A 17,764-nucleotide genomic window follows, 5' to 3' on the forward strand; every position below is an offset into this window, starting at 1 on the left:
TTGAGGAGTGTATGTAACCTGTCTTCCTTTGGGGTTCATACCAAATTTTATCAAAATCGGATCACAAGTTTAGCCGTGAAAGCGTAACAGACAGTCAGACATAGAGTTACTTTCGCGTTTATAACGTTAGCTTAGATTATATGTTTGTATAATATATCTAATTTTTACTTGAACGTAAAAATTAGATATATTATACAAACATATAAAAAACACGTAAAACGTGTCCTTGTCAAAAGTCGGAATATTATTTTTAATTCGTTCGTCTGGACTTACAGACAGCAAACGATATTTTTTGTTTTTTGAATTATGATTGCGTATGTTTGACTTTGTGAGAAACTATATAAATGATATTCAAAATGATATTCAAAAACTTGCATTAATATGCATATCATAATAATAATGTAAACTAGATTTAAAATATCAATATTAAACATTTCATTTGCGACATTTTAATTGGCAATGTCTTGATATTTGTTAGACTCAGCCTGACGTCAATAAGAATTATTATTAATAAATATAAGCTAATGTATTCATTAATATTGTTATTTGCCGCAGAATTCGTTTCTTCTTTATTTAATAAATTATAATATAAATATAAATAGTAATATTGATAAAAACATATCGAAGGATTTTTTTATTTGTTTCATATTTGCTTATTGGAAAATAAATATAATCAAAATATGTATTTCGTTATAAAGATAGAAAACAAATTGGTATATATTTTAAATACATAGCTTATTAGTTCCCGCAACCGCTCGGTATAAAGGGGGGAGGGGCAGGTGACCTATGTCCTTTTCTGTATGCAAAATTTCATGATGAGTAGTTAAGACATGGGAACGTAACAAACATACAAACTCACTGAAACGTTTAGATTATTATAACCTTCAAAAAACTAACACAACCAAATATAATTCAATGAAATGATATAATCTGTTTCGCTGTAACGCAATAAAACCGCATAATTAGCCTGTTCTTATATATTAGATCCTTATGTCAAATAAATAAGAATTATAAAATATTAAATGTATTATGATATAGTAATATGAGATAGCGGGTATAATACGTGGTCGAGGTATCAGATGTTCGGTCAATTAACCATTAAGCCCACACTGGCGCTCGCTCATTCATGCGTATAGCTCGCTTTCCTGTTACACGAACACATACGCACGTATGTACATACAATTGAATACAAATACATATAAATCTTACAAAGATACTTTGATTTTTGATACTTAAGTAATATTAATTATAACATTAATTTTTTATCCATTTTAATATTAAAAATGCGATAGTAACTATGTCTGTTTGTTACGGTTTCACGGCTAAATTACTGAACCGATTTTGATGAAATTTGAAATATAGAAAGTTTGAACCCCAAGTAAGGACATAATAGTCTTTTTATATACCTAACTCCTACCCCTCCCCTAACACGCGGGCGTAGACCAGTGTCTTATAAATTAACATTCCTACTAGGAACATATGATTTACATAAGCAAAAATAACTTTTCATAACATATAAAAAACTCCGTTTTAGTACATCCACTTCTGGTTTATTTTTTCACAGAGAATTAGATATTGCATAGGGAATTGCGATTCAACAGGAAAGTGCTTCAGTGTTATTGCCACCATTCCACGCGGTCGTGATTTTAACAGTAGATAGTTATTTTTATTTTTATATATTTATTTAGACCCTCAGAGTCAATAATTCCTATATACTCCTGTCAATATTCGCACGCTCTATGTATTTTTTAGTGTTTTGTTAGAGCCAAGAAAATGTCAAATACAAGACAAAACATATTATTTATATGAGAAAATTTGTGTCTGGGTGCTTATCCGCCTATCGCGGTTTTTTTTTTATATTACATTATATTATATGCATATCAGAGTATATCATATCATACTCTTTTTAGTAAACTTAATACATAATATACCTTGATTGTTTTTTTTTTGTTGGATTGGCTTTGTGGATTGGCTCGGCTATTGACCTGGCGTAAATGCACCATAAAGTAAAAGCAAAAGATATACGTCCAACTGAATTTATTCATAGATTCTGTTTAAGTTATGACATTAACTGCGGGTGCAAAGATACAGAATATATTATTGAAAATATTATTATTTCTTTTTGGAATGTGAAATGAGGAAAAAAGTTCTAAAGATAAACAGCGATAATCGTGTAAAATAAACTTGTTTTTTGAGTTAGTGCCTTCAATACGCAAATAAGTGAATTGAAATTTTACAAAATGATGGTTTAAATATTTTAAAAGTCTTCTGATGATTATTCGTGATTAATTCGTTCTGAAATTAAGAGATTAAGAGATGTCAATGAAACCAAAATTACAAGTAAATATAAATCACTTACATATAAACTGGACGACCTATCGTATCGTCATTATCGTACTTTATCTGGGCAATAAAACCAAAGTCTTTGTATATTTACATGGCTCAGGGTCAACGACTTGAGCAGATTTACTCTGCGCACGCTAAATGTGGTAACTACCCACAATATTCAGAGTTAGAAGCCAACTCGTGAACGCCCAATTAGTACCTACTTTTTAAATTCAACTTTTAAACTATGGATATTTTATTTGATGATAATTGCACAAGAAGTAAACACTCTTAAATCTTATGGTTTCCACATAATATGACACAATGACGGAATGAATGGCTTCCACTTCTTATTCTATCAATGTATATGGGCGGAGGCGTCAGCATACTATCGACCTTTGCCTTTACGTAAGAAAAAGGATAAATAAATTTGTCAATTTTATAAGCTTTAATTATCACTAAAAATCTCAATAGCTTAATTTGTAATGTTTTTTATCAAATAGTTTTATTTAAATTTAACATCATTATTATTAGTAATTTTTATAATCATATTCTTTGAATTTGTTATAATTTTGTTCTAGCTTTCATAATCATTCTTAGTATAAAACATGAAACATTATTGGACACGTATATTACGTGTCCAATAAAATAATATCGAGTAACCAAATCACATTCGCTTTTTGGATTGGTATGAAAGACACATAATTATTAAAATACATACAGAAATCATATGATCTCATTAGACCTTACAACAATCAACAAAATGACGTTGAACTCAAACATTTAACATCAACAAACAAACAAACATCCAATAGTAAAATATAATAAAGTCATTTGACGTGTTCTTTACTTTTACGTTACGTAAAAATGTATTAGTTACTGTGTACTTCTACCACGTGTTAAGAGGAGAGTTTTTTTATACCAATTTTCATAATAATCGGTTCAGTGCTTAGCTTTGAAAATGTAATAGCCAGAATTACTTTCGCATTTATAATAATATTATAGATAATATAAATAACATACTTTGCCAAATTGGATTATTGAATGATGTACAGTTATATACGTATTAGCATTTAAGTAAGTAAGCATAAATATGTATATTGCAAGCGAGCCGATAGTATCGATACGTGAGAACCAGATGAACTTTTTAAGTAAACCTTTCCATGGTCCCAATGGGAGGTTTCAAGATCGAACTCGAGAACATTTTTATATTTAACGTTTTCTTTATTTGTAAAATTCCGATGTCTGTATGTTCGTCAATCTTCTTCTTCGTCTTTGACAGATTTTTTTGAAGTATTTTTTTTACTTATTATCTGGATTATCAGCTCTTAATTTTCAGCTACCCAGCACCTCTAGTCAATATATTTTAATTCAATATATTTTTTATTCATGACTAAGTAATGTCATATTGACTGAAAAAAGCTCCGGATATATTTTTTATTTCATCAGCACGAAGTCTTATCCCGGCTTCGTGCTTTAAGATAAAATGTAACATTTTTCGACCGCTGAAATACATTGTTTTACTAAATGTCCGAGATCACACGCTTGCTTTAAGAAAGTGTTTGAGACATGTGAATGAACGAATGAAATAGGAATGAGCGGAATGATGTATGTATAATGTATATATATGTAGTTTTATTGTTCTTTGTCTGCAATGTGTACATTGTAATATAAAAAATGTAGATCTCGTATAATATATGGCACGTACGATAATTACTTGTGGTCGTTACTGTGGGCAATATACATGTTGGCAAAAACTGTTGTTTTAAGAAAAAATTAAAACATCATTTTTCTTAAGATAAATCAATTAATAACAAAGAAACAAACTTTATCAGATTACAAACACATTAATATCGAAATACTAAATAGTGATTTGAATTATTTAAAAAAATCGCAAATCTATCTTTAAATAAAATAATTCAAATCAAGGTCATAGGTCAAGGTCATTAAGGTGTTAATATACACTGAGTTTCACGTTATTTTTAATATGATGTCCTAGTTATTTTCATAACATCATATGTACAATACATACGCACTTAAAAGTGTAATTAATATTTGATAACGCAAATGACGCATAAACGCAATTACGCTCTATCTGGTTCTCGGAAGGTTGTTGAGGTGAGGTACTGTATGGACAGGTGAAAACACAATGTAAGACAAATAACGGCTGTACTTATACTTTTATTCTATTTTTATTGACTATGGAATAACATTAAAAGGTTTATGAGTAACCAAACAGGCAATTAATGCATTGTGATCATTCATTAGAGTACGTTTACACTGTTAGTTAGTCAGAAATACACAAATAATTCCACAACAGTGTAACAATTTTGTTCACAACTGAACTAGTATAGAAAATTTTGTCACCAAAACAAGATGGATAATCCAACAATGCGTCGCGAAAGAAGGTGGCATTTGAGAATTATTTAATACCCTGGCAATATTTTCACTTACGACAACGGATGAGATAATGTATTCCATATGTTAATGAAGCAATTGCAATCCAAAAAAAGATATCCACTTTGGTGCTCATGAGAGCATACTTGTGCAGTATCGTAACTGCTCAATTGGCAAGTCTGAGATTTTCACTAATCATTAACTATTTCACTTTACTTACGTTATATGTCGAGTATACTCGAAATGTTTCGAGATGACTACATTAGCTATTATAAAGGAATCACGTCTAAAAGTCACCCAACCATAGTCTTTTCGAAAAATGTCCAGCATTCCTCGACAAACGTAAGTTAAACCGGATTAGTTAATAATAATATCATAAGCAACGGTGCATTAACTTAGAAACAAATCTACTACAACAGTGAACTAACAATGGCAGAAATTAGGGCTCAGCCTGTATAATCACACAATACGAAGCCCTATAAACTAGTTCACAGAGATCACGCAACAAATTAAATATTGCATGAGCTCCGAAGCGTAAGTCGAGCCCAATGATGCATGTATTCAACACGAACACAGAGCAAATGATAGGCTAACTATGTACGTACAATCGTACATATATGAATATTTGTACAAATTTGCCGATGCATTGTAATATATTATTAATCCCACTGAACACGCAATGCAAGGTAATCCATGGATAAAGTGGGCTGCGATTTCAGAAATAAGCCGAACGTAAAGTGACTTTAAATTAATTTATTTTATGCGGTATTTGGTAAACGAGTTTGAATTTAAAAAAATCAATTATTTCAAGGACGTCGAACCAAATAAGCAATATCGTGATGATTTCATTAAAGACTATAAATAAATAAATAAACAACATTAACTTAATTTTTTTATATTCTAGCAAGATGTATTATATTTAATACTTTAAAAAATTTACAGATAGTCCGATTTATTTTACAATGTTTTCAACTGTCTTTTCCCATCTATGTGTTCCCCGACATGAAAATATATGTATATATATATTTACATTACCATTACATACACCACCGGTATAATAAATACATTCTAATTCATACAACAGTATAGACTAATATCACGTCACTATTGTATAACTTTGTAAAAAGTAATAAATATCACGTATTTTTATATCTGGCAACCTTCGCCACGAACCGGTAATGCATAAATAGTCACCAAGTTCGAAACTCGCTTGTTAAATTTACTGATATGAGGTTACCTGTTCACATAATAAAAATTGATAAATAATAAGTTAAAACAGTAATTAGTAAATGTTTTTATTGAAATATGTATTTTTTCAATTAAATTATATTGATATGTATATACCTAATGAATAAAATCTGCTAAATAGTCTTGTAAGTAATCACTCGAAGCTTTCGTTTTTATAAGGATACAAATTAATTTTTAGAGCAAATTAAGAAATTTAAAAATGTTTTTTTAAAAGAATCTCATATGAAAAAGCCTCTTATGAATGCATAACCAACACAAATGCCTAGCATAGCTAGATCTCGTGCAACTAATAACTACTTATTTGTAAGTAAATTTCACAAATTTGTATTATTTTATTTAAAAAAGAAAAGAGTTGCCAGTATTTTTCAGTAACTTCCACATTTCGAAATGACACTTGACAAAAGTCTACTTGAATAATATTTTGATTTGTTTTTGTATCAGACACCGAATTAATTGTTGAAATAAAAATACATTATCGCATTACTACATCGTATAGAAAGGAAAAGGTATTAACGAAAACACATTATTAGCGCCAGTTTAATGACATCAAACAAGCTACACGTACAAACTGCGTAGATTGATTGCTCTAAGCGTTTCATTTACTTTGCCAAACTGGTATTAGGAATAATTAGACCTCTTGACGCTTGAACCGAATGGGTTTAGAGATTTCTAATAGCTACATTTTCTAATACTGTAAATGTGTTTACATGGTGTTTTATGCGTTTTTGCTTAACCTTCTAACAAGGTTATTGGTTAGGAAGATTTTCACATAACAACGATAAAATTTACATGTACATTTGTATTTTTATAGATATTTTTAATAACGTTGGTAAGGAAATACGCATTTTATTGCAGTCACAGCGCTGATGTTCATGGGACAGCTGATTTAAATATAATGAATAAAGTATTTATTCATTTTTTTTTATTATAGCAACAATAAATTTAACTTTACAATAGCTAACATCAGTGGGATAGTAAAAGTTAAAGGGACAACGTGTCGCAGTAAGGAAAATATATAAGTATAATAACCATGAAATGTGAAAAAAACTCACATCATAGCGTGACACGGCACAAATTGAGTTATGAAAGGCGCTTATCTGCGGCGTGAAAGTGAAATCGCTTTCGACAGTAAGGTCCCAGGCTGTTTTCTTTTCGAATTTAAATACACTGTAGTAGCAAATGAACACGTATTGAACGTATTGAATCGTTTATATTGTTTGTTTTAAGACTAAATCATTACTGAACGAGGAAAATGATCGCATTCTAAATTTAAATGTTGACATTGTTGATATACATTTGTTATTTGTTTTTATTTTTATTTTTAATAATGCGATATTGTCTTAAGCTTTTAGGAAATCATATATAATTATATTTATACGCCACAATCCGAATATGAGATAAAACTAATTTAAAGCAGATTAAAAAAATGTGCCGTGTGGAACCTGTTATTTTCATATCAACGTTATAGTACTCGTTTAAATCACTTTCCCTCGTATGTAACGTTAAGATGTTTATCTTCTTTGATTTTTTATCTGTACTACATATTGGAACAAAACTTTATTCATTATGAAATAACCGCGGCAGAGGTAACATGGGTCTACATATGGCGTAAGCTTAGTCTTTATTAAATATAAAAACTTTTTTCAAAAAGGTAATAAACTGAGATATATCTATTAAAAGGTAATATTTATATATTTTTGTCAGATTGTTATCGTACTAATTTATATTTAAAATTAAGTCTTGTAGGTAGGAATAATAGATTTTTAAAACACTACGAAGTGAATGCAATGACATAATTTAAGTTTGATGGGTATGATAAATGCCTTTATCATACCCGTAAATTACGTATTATACTATTCATCTGGAGTTAAGAATTCGTACAGTTAGTTTTGATACTTGCTTGAAGTTTCTTGCATAATATTATCAACGTACTAGATGGCACACGAGTCGTGTTGAATATTTGCTTAAAATACAATTTTAAGCATTATACAATGCACGCCGAGCATTACCTACTATTAATTAAAATGTAGTATGAACTAAAAGTCAAATTATGAAGACAAGATAAATAACCCACCATAAAATATTGCAAATTACTTAAAAATCAAACTTTCATATCAGCCAACTCTTAATCTCGGAGCTGAAATCACCAGCAACTCGATTAATGTTAACCATCACGCCATAACATAAGAGATTATCGCCTCACCGTAATGCTTTCCATTGCTATCGCGTGGAGCATGCTATCAACACATTGACCTTGAGAACAAAACCTACTGTACCTGACTTACTACTTAAATAAATTTTCAGGAACCGTTAGTTTTATCTAATGCCTATGCATTAGAACATAACAAATGTGGATAATGAAGACTTTAAGGTGACGATGAAGACTACTGATGGTGGTACAATCGTTAATGTTTTATATTTTCGGGCAAATTGGTTAACTTAACTTTCACATACAACAAAAGATTTATACAGCTTTTTTGCGTTTGTCGTGATTAGAATTTTAGAAGTTTTTTGTTTTTACACTCCCGTGCCTCGGAAAACATGCAGTCGTTAGTCCCGCGACTTTACTCTCTCCAACCATGTCGGATTGCCGCCTCATCGTAATATAGTAGTAAGGGGATATAGAGAATGCACCTATGTTTACGCACACTTGTGCAATATCTCCTACGCAATGGCTATTCTGTTTTGAGATTGGCTCCAGTGTAAGGCGAAGCTCAAATAAAGAAATATTAACTTTTCCTTAAACCGTCATTGCACCTCCATTAACACTAGTTTGCTACCCCTTCAGAACAAAGCAGCAATACAAAGTATTTTTTGTGGCGGTAGAATGAAAATCGGCTAAGCTTCGGCGATTCCACCGGTTTTGCAATTGTTAAAAGTGAGCTAAACACTTAATACCAGGTGACCCACCTACTCGTTAATAATTTAAAAAAAGAATAAGCGATGAGTGTTGATTACCGACTTAGACAAGCTTGACAAAATATCATCAACATAAAGTTATCTTGAATTAAATTTCAAAGTCAAAAATAATCACCTATCCTCAGATAGTTTACATTTGGTCGTCTGCTTTCTCATTACTGGTAAAAAAAAAACTTCTAAGAGAAAGTATTGCAACATTTGCATTGAGTTAAAGCTTTTTAGGATGTCGTATTTCAATAAATATGGTGGTAAGTATTTACATAACATCCTTAAATTCCTCGATAATGAGGAAAAAATTTGGAAAAAACTAAATATTTAAAATTATATTTTAGCACATTTTAATTGCAAACGGAGTTTATATTTTTTGAACAAAGATGTCTAAGATTTAGCACATTTCTAAACGGCTTGGCAAATAAATAAGGCTTAATTATGTACATTAGACATAACAATATGTATAGTCGACAGATATTTCGTGTATCAGCAATTAGCATTCAGATAAGGTAGCGTGCTCCGCCATTATTGCGTCTGCTTGTAATCTTCACTTCAAAGTAGCGCTCTAATGAATGGTTCGAAACGTAAGCACCTCTTATTTGGCTCACCCATCTGCGTCGGTTCTAAAATCGCACGACACGTCCAATGTGAACATGTCTAATAGATTAAGGTCATCATGTTTAGGCACAAGAGCTTAAGAAATCTCGTCCCATACTTTTGCGATCGACAAATTGAATCTTGAAATTAAATATTCAAATTGTTCTCTCTTTATAAATAGAAACGTCATTATGAAAAGAGTTTTCTGTTTAAAAAATAAAACAGTGTTATTCTAAGTTTAAACAAAAAATAATTAATTAAAAATTATGTATTATTATGAATTAAAAGTATATTATTATCGTTTATTAAAGAAATTAACTAATAATTTCAAAAAGGTATGTGGTTTAGTTATGAAATATAATTATTATTAATAAATAAATCTGGCACATAACATATACACACATAGTTTCATACATTACTTGTTCGTAAACGGGACTAACGCTTACAAATTCTTAACCTGTAAAACTCATGCCCCATTTAAATTCGGCGAATGAGCTGAAAAACGAATATAATTTAATTAAACTCTTATCTTTGAGTGAGGAAGTATTTTGAAAAAGCATTTATTAAAAAGCTGTGTGTAAAAAGCTGCTTTCACTTGAAATATAATTAATAAAACTCTTTGGGTTGCCGATTCAATTGGGTTTTATATTAAATGTCATATGGATGAGGTTTTTAATTAAATAATTATATTAAAATCATCAATTATTTAATAAAATAACTTTAAAGGTACAATGATAATAATGTCCTACTGATTGGTTTCAGCCACGGCGGCCTAAAGGAGAATAGCCAACTGTGAATAGACAACTGCATGAGTACCCTCTCTATTCCCTCATTCTCGTAATCCAATGGGACAGCAAACCCGACACTACCGAAACGACTTCAGGCGCAGGACCAACGGCATTGCATGCGTACGTGCGTGCCCATAAATTTGAACAGTAAACTCTGAAAACTTCCAGCTACAAAGAATTTCTCGACGGCAAACTCAATAACTTAATTATTGGCTAGACCTGGAGCTTGAACCAAGGACCTTCATGCCTGTGGCCTTACAAGCTAGCCATTAGACCAACGAGGCAATTGATATAAGTATTCTTAACAAAATAGATAATTTGTTATCATTTTGATAAGCATACCTCCGCCTGCCGCGACTTAACACACATACGATACTTTTATCTTACAGTTCTTTTAAACATTAACGTCATACGTCAACGTCAACTTATGAATGCAAAAGTTCATATGTTTCAATGTTTGTTACTTAATCACTCGACTGGTGAACTGATTCAATTAAATTTGGTTTAAAACAGTATTATATCATAGAATAAAATGTGAGCATTTTTTAAATTAAAAAAAAAGATGATTTTTTTTTAATTTGCGTCTTGCAAAGAGCACTTATACCAGTTATATTGTGTATCCTATTCCTATATGTAAACAATCAGTCTATTGACTGATTGTTTCTCTTATTGTCCGCCATAGTCTTATGTATATTAATTATCTTTCAGATATTTGTAAAGTGGAAACCACTTTCCAAGTATATATATATATATATATATTTCTAGACAAGCGTGCTACATCCTAGACCGTGTCGACGCTTAACATCAGGCAAGTCAACGGTCAAACATTGGCCTATAAGTTAAAAAAAAACACACTTTATTTTAAGAAACAAATAATGTATCTTATACGTATTATTGAATATAATTAATAGTGTGAATAAATTAATAAGCAATAACAAACGAATTAATTTAAAAATAATAAACATCTTAATTATTATATAAGTTAAGCAAAACAAACGTAAGTATTTATATTTATGTTATATTCGGGTAATATTCAGTATCTTATCGTATATAAGAAATAAGTTAAAGTTGTTTAAAATATTTTAGAAAGTTAGAACACTGAAGAGGGGCCCCGAGTGTTACATTGCCTTGGGGCATCTGCGTGACTTAAACCAGGCTTAGTAAGAAGTGATGGTTATGTACAGTTTTGCTTCTTAACGAGTTATCAGTAAAGACTTCCTGTCTTAGCTACCTTTTTAATATGAATACATGCCAGTAATCGTCACTAGTACAGTATTATTACTATGATGTTTTAACAAGCTCACTAAAATATTTATTAAATTGCCTACACTGTTGGAAGCTAGCAACCTATCTTGTTGAAAACATTTGGAGCTTATTCGACCACGCCGCTTTAATACGGTTTGGTGGATATTATACACAAGTGTATTGGTTTCCTCACAAGATTTTTCTTTACAACCGATCACTGATTAATTATGTCACACAAATACAAACACATGCAAATTCAACGATGCTTTCCCGAGCTGGAACCTACTATCTACGGTTAAGATTCACATGTTCGAGCCACTGAGCACTCTACTTGATTGTTGATTGTATTAACTTACTTTTAATACCAAGGGCCTCGTTAATAACATTTGAAATGTTTAGAAAACTGATTTTATTCAAGTGTACACATAAATTAGGGACATTTCATTCCATGTAACTTCGAAATGACAAAGTTTATTTTGTGTTTACTTTGACGTATCCATACGGCGTAGAGTTTGCAAAATTTCACATGCGAATATAACTGAAAGTTCACGGAATTTGTAGTTGAGAAACTAAATTACTACACATACGACATTGTACGCGTCATACCGCTTTGGAGAGTTACATTTCAGCACCGGGATTAAAAAGCAAAAACAGGTAAATTAAATTTCTATTTGAGTTTAGTTGAGTTTGAGTAAAACCCTTGTAACAACTATTTCACAGTTAAGTATACTGAAAATAGCTTAATATATTACAACTATTTTTCATTTCTACTATATGACAAACTCTATAAAGATCTCTCTGGTTCAATACTTTGTATGGTATCAATAACGTATTAATGATGGTGAATGAATTATGATGATTGTTATAACTTTTTAAATATAATGTTTTTAAATTAATTAGGCAAGAGTAAATAGTTAAACATTTTAATAAATGTAATATTAATAACATTTTAAACGATTTCGGCTACGGGGGCAACTACGCAGAATAATATAATCGACAAGTGTGGGCACAAACACAAGAGCATTCACAAATCCCTCACTCTCATAACGATGGGACGACTGACCAACCGGAAATGTTGTTGACTGACCAACCGAAGCACTGGAGTGTATCCACTACCAATTTCCAATCTCTGCTGCTACTAAGATTTTCTTGACAGATTTTCTTCCCTTAATCGGGAATGCTCTATCAAACTACACAAGATGACTCATATACACAATTAAAGCAGATTAAAACTCACCTATCTACCTAATAGTCATTTGTATCCTATGTGCTTATTTGTTTTTTAAATTGATCCGCGTGCAGGTTTGTGTTTTCCTGAATCGTACACATCCCTATTTAGAATTTCACGTGTAGCGGTTACACTTGTATGAACAATATACCCGTTCAAGTCATCGTTCATTTCACTTCCGTTCGATTTATCGAACATTTCCTATTGACCGATTTAGCTTCCTATGTTTACTAGGCTAAATAATATTACGTTAGGAGTAGTCACGTAATATCGCATAATCGATTTCAAAATTTCAGCATTCGACATTTAAATTAAAAAAAAGTTAAATTTAAAACTCGTGAAACTTTATGGCTTAAAAGAAAAAAAGTCTGAAAAATTGAAAAACATGTAAACGAGAAATTAATAAATATTTTTTAAAAGTTTTATGCAATTTGCTGAATTTTAAATTACGTATTAGATTATTAACCTCCGATACATTACGAAATTTGGCATATATCATCATGTAATCAAAGTCGATATTTACTCAATATATCTCAGCCAAATAAAAACACGGGATGAAACTTCATACCTATTAACCTTTCCAGCCGCATTGCAGCACTGGATTGCTGCATATTTTACAATACCTATGTTATAACTGCAGATACATAACATAATTAAATTATTAAAATATTTTTAACACGCTCTCTGTCACGTAACTAATTTTTAAAATCTAAAAAAATAAAAATAATTAAAATTATAATTATACGCATATATTTGTTCGATATTTCTTTAAATGCAAATTTCTGGATCGAACTCGATCGCAAGGTTGCTATATATGTAACGTTTGAGTGAAACTTTTTTGACACTTATGTGTTTCACTTTTGTTACGTGTACTGAATTGCAAGGATTTATTAATTTTGAGAAAAAAACATAAATCTAAGTACACTTTTCATCGAGTTCGTATGCAGTGGGTTGTCACTCACATCTAATCGGCGCCGCGCCGCTGGGCGTCAGCCAAGCCATTGCTGTCGTTTCGAGTTTAATTTTGGAACACATTTTTTTCTGTCCGAGTAGTAAAAGACACGTCCGTAGAAGTGAACAATCTCTTTTTTTATTATAACAAAAAAAACATATTTTTCGAGTACGAGTATTTGAATTCATTATTCAATTATACTGTTACAATTAATGAAAATTAGTAAAAAGTACACAAAACATTAAAAACTTTTGTATTAGACTGTCAATTCTAAAAGCAATTGATTAAAATAAAAAAACTTAAAAGCAACTATAGTTGCATATCTTATTGAATCAATTGCCTAACTGACGAAATTAGAAAAAATTATAACTTGTTCTAATTTCGTCAGTTAGGTACAAGTTATGTACAATTCTCTTCAATCCAATTCTAGAAACTCACGTCAACTATTTAAAGACAACAATTCGTTTGAATCGTAAATTCCTGTTTGTATAACCTAGAATTTCTATAATGAGATAAGTTTATAAGCTATCCTATGCATACCTTTACAATGCAACTCAGTCGGTGACCGGAATGTTTCATATCATATCCTGTTCATCGCCTTTTGTAATTCTAAACGCGTAAACATACTGTTATACACGAAAATGTGTGTCAATGGCCCCTCGAATGGAAGTACAACGCAAATAAAAGGTTTCCGACGGCAAAAGTCACGAGTACAGATAATTTTTACCGATATTTTATATTATAACTTACTTGATGATAGCAATACCTAATATTGTTGAGTTCCGGTTTGAAGCGAGCCTGTGTAACGACAGTTACAAGGGACAACATCTAAGTTCCCAATGTTGGTGGTGCATTTGCGATGTAAGGAACCGTTAATATTTCTTATAACGCCAAAGTCTGTGGGCCGTGGTGACAATTTACCATCTGGTAGCCCATTTGCCCGTCCGTAACCGTACCGTAACCGTAACAGCCTGTGAATGTCCCACTGCTGGGCTAAAGGCCTCCTCTCCTCTTTTTGAGGAGAAGGTTTGGAGCTTATTCCACCACGCTGCTCCAATGCGGGTTGGTGGAATACACATGTGGCAGAATTTCAATGAAATTAGACACATGCAGGTTTCCTCACGATGTTTTCCTTCACCGTAAAGCACGAGATGAATTATAATCACAAATTAAGCACATAAAAATTCAGTGGTGCTTGCCCGGGTTTGAACCCACGATCATCGGTTAAGATTCACATGTTCTTACCACTGGGCCATCTCGGCTTTTTTATTTGCCCGTCCGCTTACCTATTATATACAAAAAAAATAACCTATTTAATTTATTCTATTATGTATATGTTATCTGTTCTATTATATTTTTAATTAGTTTTTAATACCGTTTCAAACAATCACCATTCAAAAATCACTTTTCTGTATTGCTTCTTGAAACAAGGATAAACCACATTATCGATACAAAATAAGGACAAATAACAAATACACATTATCTAGTATATTAAAAGAGATATATAACTCTTTCTTTCTTTAGCGATGTATATATTTTATATTAAAAATTACTTCATAGTTTATATAATAAGGATGTTATAGTGTTGTAAGCTGGTTCGAATTGTGGGAGGAAAAGGGATATTAAAGAAAATGACCTCATAATATTTATAAAATTGTTTTTAATTTCGTCGTATGTCGTAAATCTTAGAGTTGACGCATCGTTAAACAGTGCAACGAAACGAACGATGTAAAACTTTATTCTTAGCATTTACGATATTTTGTCGATGTGCTTGTACCATATAAATACATACAAGAAAATACACAACAATAATTGTTTCTGTGCCCTTTTACGTTTGTGGAATGGTTTTATAATGTTTTTTTTTTTTTTGTGTATTAAGAACTGTTCAAAGGAATCTGTAATGTGCAATTTCAAAACGTTTGTTTGAAATATCGATTTTTAATATAAATAAAACACAAATATGTATTGTATTTTATCCATAAAATAAAGCGGATCTCTTTTTTTGTTGCATATTTTTTTATTTTATACAGTGCGGTGTTACATATCATTTGGTACCAGAATTCTTATTCCAATTAGAGCGATTATCGCGTTTGTGTCAAATCTTACATAAACGACATAGTGAGCCGGTGTTAAGTAATTTGCTTCACGAACAATTACGTACGTTTTCAATTGATGTCGTTTCAGAAACACGCGATGCCACAAGGAAATTGAGACGATCCAATCAGAACGCGATTACAATCGAATAATAGTTTTGTCGAGTTACTGCAAATAGGAATTAGTTAGAATAATTCACTTATATAGAGAAAGATTCAGATTCATTTCAAGGGTATAATATGTTATAAGTATAGTTACATATAAGTAAGCATGATCATGAATAACACTCGTAAAAATGTAATTGGGAATAAAACGAGATAAAAAGAATTCTTTTTATCTCGCTCACTTGTAAAACATTGAAATTTAGAGCATTGATTATCTGTGTTGAATTTTCACTGAAAAAAGTTTTTATATTTGTAATATATACATTTCATTTAAAAAAAACAATAATTCTCATAATTCTCAAAGATTATCATCACTTACCGATAAATGGACAAAGAAAAAAATTTCTTTAAAATGTTGTCTATATACTAATCTGTAAATGAAAATGTATAATTGAAAAAAAGGAAAACCAATATTAGATTTATTTCTGTGTATGAAATGATAGTTGTGTCCTGCAAAATGACGGGGTTTCCTAGAAATATTTTATTATATCCATTTGAAAAGTTGGTAAGCTGCGTGTTAAATTTTCTAGGCTCTAAGCATTTATATTATTTTTATATGTTTTAGTGTCTTTTATGTGAAAAATACAGCACATGTATAATACGTATTTAAAAACTGTACACAAAATATTTAAGCTTTTACATTATTTCTATATATAATGTTCCTGACATTATCTGAATAAGATCTGTGAAAGTAAAATTAACATTGTGATAAATTTAAATAATTTTACAATGGTATGCCTCATATACTTTGATCTTATCATAATACAATTACGAAATACATTTTCGAACCACATTAATATAATTTAGTGTGAATATGCGGCCAGTTATAAGATATTACGGCATCATAGTTAGAGGAAAGAGCTATAGAAACTGCTCGTCAACTGGTTTCAAGTATTCATCATCACCGAGAGGATTCAGCGGTTAGTAATATTGGGGTCAACATTGATTGCACTTTTTCTCATGCCTATTTTAGCACATTACATGGAAATGAAAACCTTAATAAATTATTAATAAAATGTCATCTGAAGTTGCTTAATAAAATACTGCTCAGTCTATATGAGAAACGTGTATTTTTCTATTTATTTATGTATATTTATATATAATTTTAATTCGTTTACTATCATTATGATGACTTTAAGCAAACATTTTATATGATGTAAAAGACAGCCAATTACAGGGCTTTATATTTGTCTTCTTTAAAGAAACTCATGTATGATTGACAAATTATATTATTAGTAATACAAATATTTTGAAGAAATTTAAAAAACTACAAAACCTAGCCGAAAAACGTACAAAGTAAACAAACTGATTTAAAACTCTCCCTTTCCGAATATGCTACAATTTACATTTTCATTAATTTAATTTAACTGAAATAACGTATTATACGTACACAGGTTTTTTTAAATACTTTTAGAACTCTTCAAATGAATATGGGTTTGTCTGTAAAGTGAGTTTTGTTGGTATTTGTATAAAATAATTCAAAAAAAAAAACATTATAAAAGTATAGATATAGAAAGTATGAAATAAATAAAGGGTGTCAAATACAATTGCGTTCAACGAGCATTGTGTTGGCAATTCGACAAAAAAAATCAAAGACCATCGACGAGAACCATTATTCATGTCCTCCAAAAACTAAACTTTTTGACTTTTTACAAGATTAACTTCTTATATCCATTGAAATTTTTCAACAATATAATTATTTATAACAATATAATTGATTATATAATTTATTAATATTATTTTGGTGTTACAGGGAACGGTGTTTGTTTGCAGTAAGTGGTGAATATAACTTCTAATAAAAGCATTGCTTGTAAAA

The 17,764-nt window shown here is 30.5% G+C and overlaps 1 protein-coding gene across 1 annotated transcript in view; it reads right to left on the bottom strand.

The window, feature by feature from the left end:
• LOC126773644 (uncharacterized) overlaps positions 1-17,764 on the bottom strand; it is a 115,950-nt gene that overhangs the window by 96,540 nt on the left and 1,646 nt on the right. The window lies entirely within an intron of this gene.

Source organism: Nymphalis io, chromosome 2 (genome assembly GCF_905147045.1).
Source record: "Nymphalis io chromosome 2, ilAglIoxx1.1, whole genome shotgun sequence".
Lineage (NCBI taxonomy): Eukaryota > Metazoa > Arthropoda > Insecta > Lepidoptera > Nymphalidae > Nymphalis > Nymphalis io.